Raw genomic sequence first — 11,978 nt, 5'->3', positions numbered from 1 at the left:
GTCAGGGCCTCAAGCCCTCCCAAAGCTCTTCTTGCAGGTGAGGGGGGCTGAGTTACTCTCTGCCCCCTCCTCGCCCACGGGCATCACCCAGCCCGGCCGGTGCAGGCAGCCGAGGGTGGGACGGCTCCTTGCCGGGGCTGCGGTCCCCCTGCACAGCTGCGAAACCTCCCCGGCAAACCCCCGCCCCGATCTGCTCCTCATTTGCTCCAGATCAGCGCTTTGCCTGCAGCTCTGTCAGATGGCAGGCTGTAAATCAGGGCCCAGGCCTATGTGGCCGGGCTTTGCACAGCCGGGGCAGCGGAGGAAGAGGTTGTTTTGGAAAGATAGGGAGAAATTATCTCGGCAGCGAAGGAAACCACCCCGGTGCGTGTTGCTCGCGTCGGCCCTTGCTGCACGCTCAGTTACGGTTTCCTACACAGGCACAGCCGCTGCACGAAGGGCTTTTCCCTGCAGCAGAGCATCTGGGTGCTGCCAGCGCGGCGCCTCGCGTGCGACGTCTGCAGAGGAGGACGGATGCATCCGTCCCACCAGAGGTGCCTGCGAGGGCATCTGCCCCTCTCTGCTTCTGTTGAGATCCGAAAGGAATGGGTCCGCTCCAGGCCTGCTGCACAGCACAAAAAAGACACTATACCTACTTTATTCTGCATGTCCAGGACTGCAAAACACGTGCTCTTGCTGGATTGCTGGCGCTTGCTTTCACCCCTGCGGTCCCTTACCTGGCAGATGGAGCGTGTAAGACACACCCTGTAATGCTCTCACATCGCACTATGGAAGATTTATAAGATCGGTACGTGACTGACAGATAAGGGACTCCCACAGAGCAAAGACGAGAGCAGGGGAACCAGAAAGCTGTATGCTTGGACTTGATTCAAGGAATTTGCAGCCCCTCTTGTTCAGGCAGGTTCTAATAGAAAATTTGCCAAATCAACCAAAGACCACAAAAACGTTTCTTGAGGAAGGGTTGGTGCAGAGCTGGGTTTATAAAAAACCCCCACCAAAAGCCCTGTGTCCCACCCTGGTATTTATGAGATGCGCATGGACGGTGTTGATAGCAGAGACATTTTTGTAAGTCAATAACACGGAAAAAGAGATTCCACTTGGTTAGGAGGGGTGGTGGCTTTGAACGCATCGAGGGCAATGAAAGAGATCATTCCATTGTTTTAAGATTTCCATAACTCACTGTGCTTAAGCACATAAAAATGTAGACATTTTGGCAATAAAGTTTGGATAATTTTTGAGTATGAATCAAAAATCTCTCCCTCGTGCTCCCCTCCCCCTTCTGCCTTTTGTTGTTGCTGCAGGCAGCTGCCCCCCCCACCCCCTCCGCCTGCTCCACCCCATGGCCTCATGAACGGAAAAATGTCTTCAACAGAAACCTCCCAGCTTTTAATTTTCTAATCTGCAGCATCTGTGCCCAGCCCAGGCGCTCCTGCGGGCTGTCGTGGCACGTCCTTTCCCGGGAGCTCATGCACGCAGGCATGTGCAGGTTGAGCCTCTCGCCGCGGCGGCACCGGCGCCCGCAGCCTTGCCGCTCTGCGCCCGCAGGTGCTCGCGCTGCTGCGCCTCCCACCACGGCACGTGGCCGCCGGGGCGAGGGCTGCGGCCGGTGCCTGGAGGTGGGGTGATGGTCGCTCGGGTGATGGCGGCGGTGCAGGGCTCCCCGTCACCAGGGATGCTCACTAAACCCCAGCCGCCTGCCCGCAGCTGGCACCCCTTAAACCAGGCAGCGAATTCCTGCCTGAGAGCTCAGTTTTGGGTTAGAATGTCTATGCATTCCTCAGCATCCCCTTAACTGATGGTGACGTGGGATGTCCTGGCCGTTGCAGGTAGCAGCGGGAGCGCCGGGGCTGGGTTCCTGCTCCCGCTAAATCCACTTTCCCACGTGAAGGTGCAGGAGGCAGCGAGCCCGAGGCGGTCGGCGGGTGCAGGTCCCTGCAGCACCCACGGTGCAGGCAGCGAGCACCATCCCGCTGCGCGGGGTTCAGCAGCTCATCAAGCCCCAGCAGCCCTGGCGACGGCCACTTCACTGCTGCTGACCTCTTTGATTTGCCAGATGGAGACTTTCTCACCAGGAAACTGGTTTTCGCACAGGCAGGCTCCCCGCAGCTCGGTGCCCACGTGCCTGGGGGTCCCTCCTGCCAGTGCCGGCAACTCCCGCGTGGGGCTCCTGCACTGGCCATTTCCTTCCAGCTGTTTGCGTGAAGTGCTGAGTATTGAGTCCAAATACTTTCCACAAAGAGCAAACTTGTTTGGGTGAAAAAACCATTGTTTTGTCAACATTTAATTTTCTCTGGGAAACCAGTTTCCTGGGGGTGTGTGGGGGTCTGGCCGGTGCTCGCAGTCCCTCTCGGATGGCTGTGGCATGCAGCTGAGCCCACCGCCCCACCACGGGGGTGGCGTGGGATTGGGGGGGGCCGCTCCACATCCCCCCCAGTGCTGGCTGCACCGCTTCCCCGCGGCGCATCGCCTTCGCTGCCCTTCCTGCCCCAGCACACACCTGCCCCGGTGCTGGACGGGGCTCTGCCCCGTGCCGGCGTGGTGGCAGCTCTGCCGGCCCTGCGCCGCGGCTGCCGGAGCACGGCGGTACCTGTCACTTTGTGTTACGCAAAACAGCGAGGTTTTAAAAATCCACGTGGTTGAGAACAAATGCCATCTTCACCCCACCTCGCTGCCTCCCAATGCCGCCCGAAAATGCTGGGGTGTGTGCGTGAGCGCTAATCACGCCTGACGTTACGAGAACCAGATGATGGCAGAGCCAGGAATGCGCTTGCCCATTAGTCACCTCAGATAAATACCGTCATCTGTTTCAGCACTATGAGGCCTCCCGAGACGAGCCCAGAGGGGCAGCACACGCGCGCCCGGCAGGGAAGCTGCGCTGGACGCGAGGCGGGAGAGCGAAGGGCCACGGCGACAGGCGTCTTGTGCTGCCGTTATTTCATCTTGCGCTGTGCTTTTAGCTTGTTCCGGGGGTGAAAAAGCCTCAGAGGCTTCAGCTGCGGCGTAGGGCAGGCACCGGTGGTGGCAGAGCCCTTGTGCTGGGCACATGGCAGCGGCAGTGCGGAGCTGGGGGCTCTCGTGATGCCCCACGTCTGAAGCACCCCACTCCCGCCCGAGTGCCGGTGGCTCCCTGGCAGGCCCTAGCATTGCGCTGCTTGGGCATTTTCCCCCTCCTTTTTCCTTCTTTTTTTTTGCAGTGAACAACTTTATTTCCCACTTTGACATTTTCCAGACCCACCTGGGAGCCTGCCTGCCAGAAGGAGAAATGGCACAAAAGGAAATACATCTTCACAGCCTTGAGAGAGGAGAAGGTTGGAATCCGAGCCCATAAACAGCGTTGCTGCACGCTGAGCAAAGGCAGAACAGGTTGTGCTCTGGAGAGTGTAACCCCACCTCCACCGCTCCTCTTCTGAATTAAAAATAAGCGAAGCGGAGCCTGTTTGTTTGTCCCTCTTGGAGTGCTGAAGGCTTGGGGATGCTGTGCATGGAGCAAGTGATGGGGAGCAAAAGCTGGGCTGCAAAAAGCCCTTTCATAGACTGGGGAGCATGTGTCTTGTGACCCCTCCCCGCCACGGGCATGTGATGGCTCTGACCTGGCCGGGACCCGCAGGGAGCCACCGGTGCAGTGGTACCTCTCAGTGCTGACCACCGTGGCCTCCTGGGCAGCCAGGGAGCTGGTGCCTGCGGCTCCCAAAAGCCACATGGCGGGCGCAGGGACAGCACTCTGCAGTGGAGAGGCAGCTGGGAAGAGCAGACCTGCAGGCAGGAGGCGGGGACGCCAATGGGCAGCGCGGCTGCACGCCGGTGGCTCCAAAGGTCTGGCCTTTCGTGGCCTGGGCTGCAGGACACCTGCAGCGTGGCGGGTTATTGGCTCTGCGGACCAGCCTTGCAGTCCATGCATGGGCTGCAGCGGGTGCTCAGGGCAGGGAGGCCCAGTGGTGCCAGCACGCGTCTTGTGCCGAGCCCCGTGCAAACACCTGGTGAACAAGGCCAACATCTGCCTGGGAAGGGCTCTGCCATTGCCAATGTCCCTGCCGCGGCCGGCTGAGCCCCAGCAGCTCACTGCACAGCCCTGGGGGTTGAGGCGCTGGCTCCGGTGAGGAGCCAAGGACAATGTCCCTTTCTGCCCAACCACTGGCCCCACTCCTTCCAGCACCCCAAGCGTGGCCCCCAGTGCAAGACCCCCGCAGCCCCGGCCCTTGGCTGCGAGCCGTGTTCTCCCCCGGTGCTGGTGCTGATGGTGCCCTGGGTCGGCACCGCGCCGCCACCTCTGCTGCCCACCGGCGGGGAGGTTCGGCTTAACTGGGGCAGCGCTGTGGCAGGGATTTACCTTTGATTTAAACATGTTTTCTCCAGCTTTGAAGAGGGCTGGTTAGAGCAGTGGTTACCAGCGGGCGGCAGGGAGGTGTGAAGAAGCTGCTTCCTTCAATGCGTGTCTCCTGAGCTTTTTTCCCCTCTGATCTCTCTCTGTTTGCCTTCCCCGGGCTCACTGGGTCACTCACTCTTTCATCAGAAGTGAACTTCCAGCGCTGGAGAAAACCACTTGAGGGCAGGCCCAGGGACAATTCATGCCTCCCCCAGCCCTTGCATCAGGAGTGGGGGGATGCTTCTTTACCGCAGGGCCAGCCTGCCCTCGGGGAGGTCCGCGCCGTCCTGCCGCCCCAAAGAGCCTGCACACGTGCACGGGGCTCCCACCACGGTGCTTGGTCGCATCGCCTGCCAGCATTCGTACTGACGGCCCGGAAAAACGCGGAATATCAGTCTGCAGACACACTGGTGTTTTATTTTGTAGTGGTCACTCTCCCCACACCTTCACCTACCACGGCGCAAGAGCTTTTCTCTGTGTCTGAAATTGCCGGGATAACCCTGTGCACGTGTCACGGCCAGCGCTGAAATGACAAACGCGGCGCGGTCAGGGAGGAAGCGCTGCCGCGGCTCCTCGCAGCCGGACCCGCAGCCTGCGCCGCCGCGCCCTGCCGCAACTTTTATCCCTTCACCTTTTTTTTCCGACTCACTGAGCAACAACTGTCATGTTTATACTCTCCCCCCAACACATCCTGCTCTACCGCGAGGATTAAGCTTTCATCCTTCATTATGAGCTTCTCCCTCAGGCAACATTTTCCACGAAGAAAAAGGAATTTCTGGGATTTTGCTTTCAAGAGATTATGTTACTAAGCATGTGTGTGTTTGTGCCGTGGCGAGGAGCTTTCTGCACACACACTCTGGTGATTTGTCACATCCTGGGGCGACACAGCGAGTGGGGTGGCTCTGGCGGTGGGGCAGTTTGGGGAGACAGGCCCCCAGTGGCTTGCAGCTCTTCCTCCCCTTGCATCCCCTCCTCCTCCTCTCCCCCCCCGGGCGGCGCTGGCAGCAGGACAGCCACAAGGGCATCCGTGGCCCCACAGCCCTGGGGACTGGGGGGGTGGGTGGGTCGCACCACCACACTGGTGCCGTCACCCCTCTGGGATGGGTGATGCTGGGTGGGCATCGCTGGGGATGTGGGAAAGGAGGGGGCTCAGCCTTGCTTGCTGTTTTGGGTGTCGCTGCCATGGCCCTGCTGTTTGAGCCAGAATCACCAAATATCGGTGCTTTCCCTCTGAGGCTCAGTTGCAGCTTTGTGGCTTTCCCCATCCCCATCCCACCGCGATGCTCCCGGGGGGCTCATGTCCCAGCCGAGCTGGGAGCCACCTCCTGCTCCTGCGGGGTGAGCGCTGACCTCGCCGCGCTCTCACCCGCACTTACACAAAACCTCAGCTACTTACAAGGAGCTTATACCACGCCTGGAGGCTTGGCGTTAGAAACATTTGGCTGTACAGTAACTGTTGAACAAGGTTGTGCTTTCGTTGGCAACAGCTCTTGTTATTAAATCCTTTTTGGGAGCTCATCTAAGCCCAGCAAATTAACATAAGGAAACATGATAGCTAATGTCAACCTACCAAAATAATCCGAATCTGTAGTTACAACAGGAAGACATAAACACGGCCTAGGAAGAATAACTGCTGCATGTTTAGCTTCAGCGTCTGGGCTGCTGCTGCTCAGAAAGCAGTCCAGGTTCGCTAGGCAATAACTAGGGGAAGGTCAGGTGCAGCCTGTGAAAACTGCCGGCCCTTGCCAAACCCTCGGGCGAACCAGGACACCGCCGCGAGGCCCCTCTGGGGACACCCCGGGACTCGGCCCCGCCACGGGCACGGCGGGAGGAGAGACAGAACCCCACGAGAGCCGTGGCATCCCCACCCAGCGCCGCAGAGCCGGGGCCGCGACCGCCGGCTGACGAGCGGCGGCTTCACCCGGTGAGTCACAGCGCTGAGTCAGACCCTGCTCATCCTCCGCGCATTAAACACCACTTATTCTATGTGTTCTGGGGGATAACGCAACGATATGTTCCTAGAGAGATAAGGTTTTCTGTTGCTTTGACTGCAGCCATTACATGCACTAATTAAGCTGCGGTAATTGGTAACTGCTTACGCGGGATGCTCGAGCGTGGCCAGCACGCTGCCCTGCTGCCGGAGCAGCTGCCGTGACCCACTGTTGGGAAATTAAACAATTACCAGCCTTCCACTGCTTTTTGATAAGCTGTTTTCAAATCTCCTTTAGAAGACAATAAATAAAACTAGTAGACTCCGCGCCTCCTCAAAAGATGCTGAGCTCGAAGGCATGAAAATAACCTTTTTTCTACACAAAGCTCCCTGGATTTTCTGATGGCACGGTGCCCTGCAGAGCTCAAACACAAATGGGGAAGTACATTGTAAAAAGGTTCCTGCCTGCACTGGCAGCCCAAGCACACGCAGCCGGCAGAACCAATCCCCCCGCCCCCAAACCAGGCATAACAGTAGGTCTGTATCACACACGCAGACACACACTATTGTGGGTATTAAAGAGCCTAAATCTGATTAAAGCCTTTCTATCCCCACCAGTGGTCAATTCCAGAAACCAGCTCACCCAGGAGGCCAAATTCATTTCATCCCCGAAGTCTAATTAAAGCCATTAGTGTATTCCTTGTCTTTCTGATAAGATCAAAGCATTCCAAGAGCCAGTCATTACCTTATTTTCAAGACAATTATACAACGAATAGCATCGATTTATTCTGCCTCCAGCTGTATGCATTTATCTCTGTCTATCATCAGGTAATCTGTACCATCAGACAGAGCCCAGCCCAGGCTCTCAGCTGACAAGGGCCCGTGCTCCCCGTGCTGGGGTTCTTTTCTACCATCAGCTGCAAATTAACACCCGAGGCATCGCCGGGTGTCCAGACCCCAAGGCCCACGGCCACCGTGGCGGTGCTCAGGCAGCCGGCAATGACCCGCTCCTGCAGCGCACGCTGGGCCCATGGAGAAGCTGGGATCCACCCCGCCCCCCCAGACTGCTGCCCCCGGGTCCCCCCATCCCCGCTGCCCCCCAACAGCCCCTGCACGGCTTCGCGCCGGGGGACGCGGCTCCGCAGAGCGGGGAGGGCTGTGCGGGCACAGGGCGCCCAGTACCGACCCAAGGCGCTTTGCCCGCGCCGCCGCGGCTCACCGGGGCCACGGGCTCAGCGCCGGCGGGGGCCGGGCAGCGGGGCAGCATGCACGGGGGTGCTTTCCCCTCGCATAAACATATCTCCAGCAGCTCACGGCCCCTGCAAGAGCAGAGCTGTGAATTTTCATCTCTCAGCTAATCAACTCGCCTGCTAGTCCAAACTTGTCAGGAGCTTTATCCCTGCCCTGCCAGCCTCCTCCCGGCCCACGAGTGACAGAAGACGTTCCCATCCCTCCCCGAGACACATCCAGCTGCTACAAAAACAAACATCCTCCCGATGGCGATTCCTCCCCGTCAAACAGCCCTGACCCCGCTCCCCGCGGGCAGCCCCTACAATAACATCTGCGCTGCGCCCGTGCCCGGCCGTCGGCACGTCCCGAGTCGCAGGCAGTAAAATGGCCATGTTTACGGCGGGGACGGCAGAGCCGTGTTACTGCCTAAGCTGGGGGTTTATTAATTGCTGGTTTTCCTTATTCCTCTGTGACAAAAGATTAATCACGCGGCCGAGGCTGCGCTGCCCGTGAGGCTCCTGCAGACGAGAGGCAGCTGTGGCAGAGCTCCTGCGCCGGCCGGGCTCCTCGCTGCGCCCGGGGAGGACAGGGCTGCCCCTGGGCCGTGGCGGGGCTGTGCTTTCGGGAGGCTCAGCAGGGTCTGGGCACGTTGCACACCAAGGGGCTCCAGAAAGCTGTCTGGGAAGCTGTAGGGGAGAGAGGTCTGACTGTCTTGGTCCGTTCTGTCACCATGCCACCTTGCATTAAACACCCTGAGCGCTGCACTCCTGCTTGGACCAAAATGTGGCTGTGGGCAGTTGTGGCTCCAGAAGACCCTGCTTTCCAGCCTCCAAGTCGCCAGGATTTATCTGGGGTTCGCAGCCCTGCCAGCCCCCACGCACTGGATAATGTTTCACCGTGTCTGGCACCTGGCTGTAGACACCGGTGGCAGCAGAGCCATCCCTGGACTGGGGCGGGCAGTGGGGGGCACTGGGCAGCACAGGGGCTCTGGGGAAGGGGTGTCTTGTGCCCAGGCCCAGGGAACGTGCTGCGCATTGTGAGCATCACATGGAGCTGCTTCATTAATTTGTAAACAGTTCTTGTACTCCCACGAAACAAATTCCCCTGTTGCTTTCAGAGCAGGATGAAAACCATCAGAATCAGCTCTTCAGCTGGATTCCCTCTTCCGCACGGCCCTTGAGAGCCGTTCACCCCGTGGGAGTGCGGCGCAGGGGACTGGAGCCTGCGGCGGGGCGCTCCGCAGCCCCCTGCCTGGGGGCGAGCCGTGTGTGGCCCGAGACCCGCCTGGCCGGGAGCGAGCTGGGACCAGAGCAGCCAGCCCAGATCCAGCACCAGCTTCAGCTTCCAAAGCATCACCTGGGCACACCTAGTGCTGCTCTCCACGGGGCTCAGCAGCCTGCCCGATCACCAGGTGCAGAGCTGGGCCCTCGCCACCCCTCGCAGCCACAGGTCTTTCAGCCAGAGCCAAGAGCAGACTCGAGGCACATAGTACATGGGAACAGTGGCCCAGTGCAGCCAAAATCGTGCAGCCATGGGGGAATGTGTTTTCAGCTGGACATCCACTGATTCCTAATTAGCTGAACTGAATTTGATTTGTGTTGCAATTACATCTGACAAACACCGCTGCAGCTGTGCAAGCTGATTTTACGAAGGCAGTTTGCAACCCTGCAGCTACAGGGCAGGGTCTGCCTGTGACAACAGAGCAGGTACCGACACACGGAGCCGAGGAGAGCCGAGCACAGGGCAGCGCTGAGAAACTCACAGCAGCAGGACGCACAAACTGCAAGCGGAGGACTGAAACCCAGGCACGTGGCATTTCAACCTCCAACTCTAGCCCTGTGTTTGCTACTTTCTCTGTCCTCGTCCCAAAAGAGATGACTGCCCCCAAACTGATTTTCCCGGACCCTTTAACCTGCTGCTCCGACTGCTGCAGTGGATTGTTGCAGCTGACGGGTGATGAGGCTGTGGCGGTGACTGTGGCGCCTGGATGGCGCCCAGGGGTTATCAGCAGCGGTGGCCGAGGCTGAAATAGCAGGGCAGGAAAGCGGGGTAAGCAGACCGCAGCTTCTTGGCATGTTTGCTCATGCTAAACCTGTAGCATGAAATCTCTTCACAACAACACTCAGTGCTTGAAGCCTTCCTTGGCTGTATGTGCCCCGGCGAAGGGCAAGAGCCAGGTCTGGCTCACGGGCTGGATTGTGCAAACAAACCGCATCCGCAGGCACCGTGGCTGGGAGAGCCCGAAGCCGATGCTATGGGGTGAATGCACACCAAAGCAAAAGCTCTTTCTGCCAGCAGAACTGGAGGTTACAGCGTCTGGAGGACAGCCGCACTTCCCAAGGGATGCTCCCAGGAGCTGCAGTTACACGATGCGCTCATCCCAGCCCCACTCTCGCCACCACCCAGCAGAGCCTCACCAGCACCCTGCGTCCCCAACACCCCACCGCAGGCCCCCCCCCGGCGGGTTTCTCTCCCCAGCAGTGCAGTTCATTGCTCTGCCATTGCTCCATGGTGTTTCTCACTGATGAGATGCTCTGGAGCGGCATGGCTGGGCACCACATGCCCCTGGGCACTGGGGCTGCTGACTGACCCTGCAGCGCGAGCTCCCCGCTGGGGAGAGGTGCGAGCACGCAGCTGCCCCGAGCGTGTGCCAGCTGAGCCCACACACTTCCATCCCTGGTCTAGTGACTAATTCACAGTACTGCTGATGGGAGCGCCTGGTCAGTGACCACCCATTTTCCATGGAGGAAAATTGCGAGGCACAAGGCCGGTAGCGGCACTGCTCCCGGCCGAGCAGCTCTGAGCCGTCCTGCCTTCACTGCCCGGCACCCGTGGCCCTGCCAGCACCTGGCATCACCCCCGTCCTGCAGCCCGTGTCCCCAGCTGTGCAGGCACTGCTCTCACGCTCTGGTCCACACCATTTCACCTGTGCTTGCAGGAGCTTGCAGCCGGGGTCAGGAGGGTGGGAGGTGAAGCCAGTGCCTTGGCAGGACTCGCAGAGCCCAGCCAGGAGCCGCCCTGGGGAGCCGGTACGTTTTCTTAGGACAGTGGTGGGTGCCGGGGTCCTCCAGGGCTGAACTCCCACTGGGGACGGAGTGGGAAGCAGATCCAGCTCTTGCTGGGAGAGCTGGGAATAGCTGCTGCATCCTGACAGCACGGTAAGTCTGTGCCTGCTCTGGTGGGACAGCCTGCAATCCAGGATGCCCTGCCGTGGGGCATGGCGGGGTGCAGCGATGGGGGATACCTTGTGGTGGGTGCCCTGGGTGGGTTGTCCTAAGGGGGTGCCCTGCTGTGGGGTGATGCCCTGCGGAGGGGGGGATGCCCTGGAAGGTGGGGAGTGCCCTGAGGGGAGGTACCCTGCTGTGGGGTGATGGCCTGCGGGAGAAATGCCCTGGAGGGGGGGATGCCCTGCGGCGGGGCAGGCACAGCCCGTTTCCCCTCTCCGAGCGCGGACTCGGGACGGAGCGGCCGCCCGCAGCCGGGCCAGGCCGTGCGGGCAGGAGGCAGCGGGCCCGGGTGCCCCCCGGTGCCGCCCCCCGGTGCCGCCCCCCGGTGCCGCCCCCCGGTGCCTCCCCCCGGTGCCGCCCCCCGGTGCCGCCCCCCGGTGCCTCCCCCCGGTGCCGCCCCCCGGTGCCGCCCCCCGGTGCCTCCCCCCGGTGCCGCCCCCCGGTGCCGCCCCCCGGTGCCGCCCCCCGGTGCCGCCCCCCGGTGCCGCCCCCCGGTGCCGCCCGGCCCGTTCCCGGGCGCAGGTTTCCCTCTAGCGGCCCCGTCCCGCCGCGCACCGCCCGCCCCGGGGACGCTCCGCCCGCCGCCGCCGGAGCCCCGGGCGGAGGGTCGGGCTCTGCCCGCAGCATCCCCGCACCCAGCATCCCCGGGCCCGGCGGGACGGTGGCAGAGGAGAAGCAGCGACTCGGCTTTTGCCGACGCTCGGTAACGTTGCGCCCGAGCCCGCGGAGGCCGGGGTTACCTCGCTCCGCTGAGCCGTGCCCACTTGAGGCAGAGGTGGCCGAACCCCGCCGGCCGCCAGCCCGGGCCCAGCAAGGCCAGGCTCGTGTGGGCGACCTGTGGGGATGAGCCAGGCTTTGGGTCTGAGGGACTGACTCATCGCTCCTGTGCAGGAACGGGCTGGGAGCAGGGGCTGGGCTCCGCGCACGGCCCCGTAACGGGCCTGAGCCCCACCGCAGCCGTTCGCATTCCGTGTACGCAGCACGGTGTGTCGGAGGGCAAGAGAAACGCAGTCTGGAGGTGGTTATGGGCATTCCGGCCTTGGGCAAGGACCTTCCTTCCACCTCTGCTGCTGCTGCTGTGAAAAGCAAGCAGGGCCGAAGCTGAGCCGCCCGCCTGTCCGACCCCTACCTGGGCAGGGCTCCTCCGCCCCCGCCTCGCTGGAGAAGAGGGTTACGGAAGGAAGCGGTGCTTGGTCGGTGGCTACTGCTCTCGGCTGTGCTGAAGCAG

This window comes from Phalacrocorax carbo, chromosome 23, assembly GCF_963921805.1.
Source record: "Phalacrocorax carbo chromosome 23, bPhaCar2.1, whole genome shotgun sequence".
NCBI classification, from domain to species: domain Eukaryota; kingdom Metazoa; phylum Chordata; class Aves; order Suliformes; family Phalacrocoracidae; genus Phalacrocorax; species Phalacrocorax carbo.
This window is presented reverse-complemented; position numbering follows the sequence as displayed.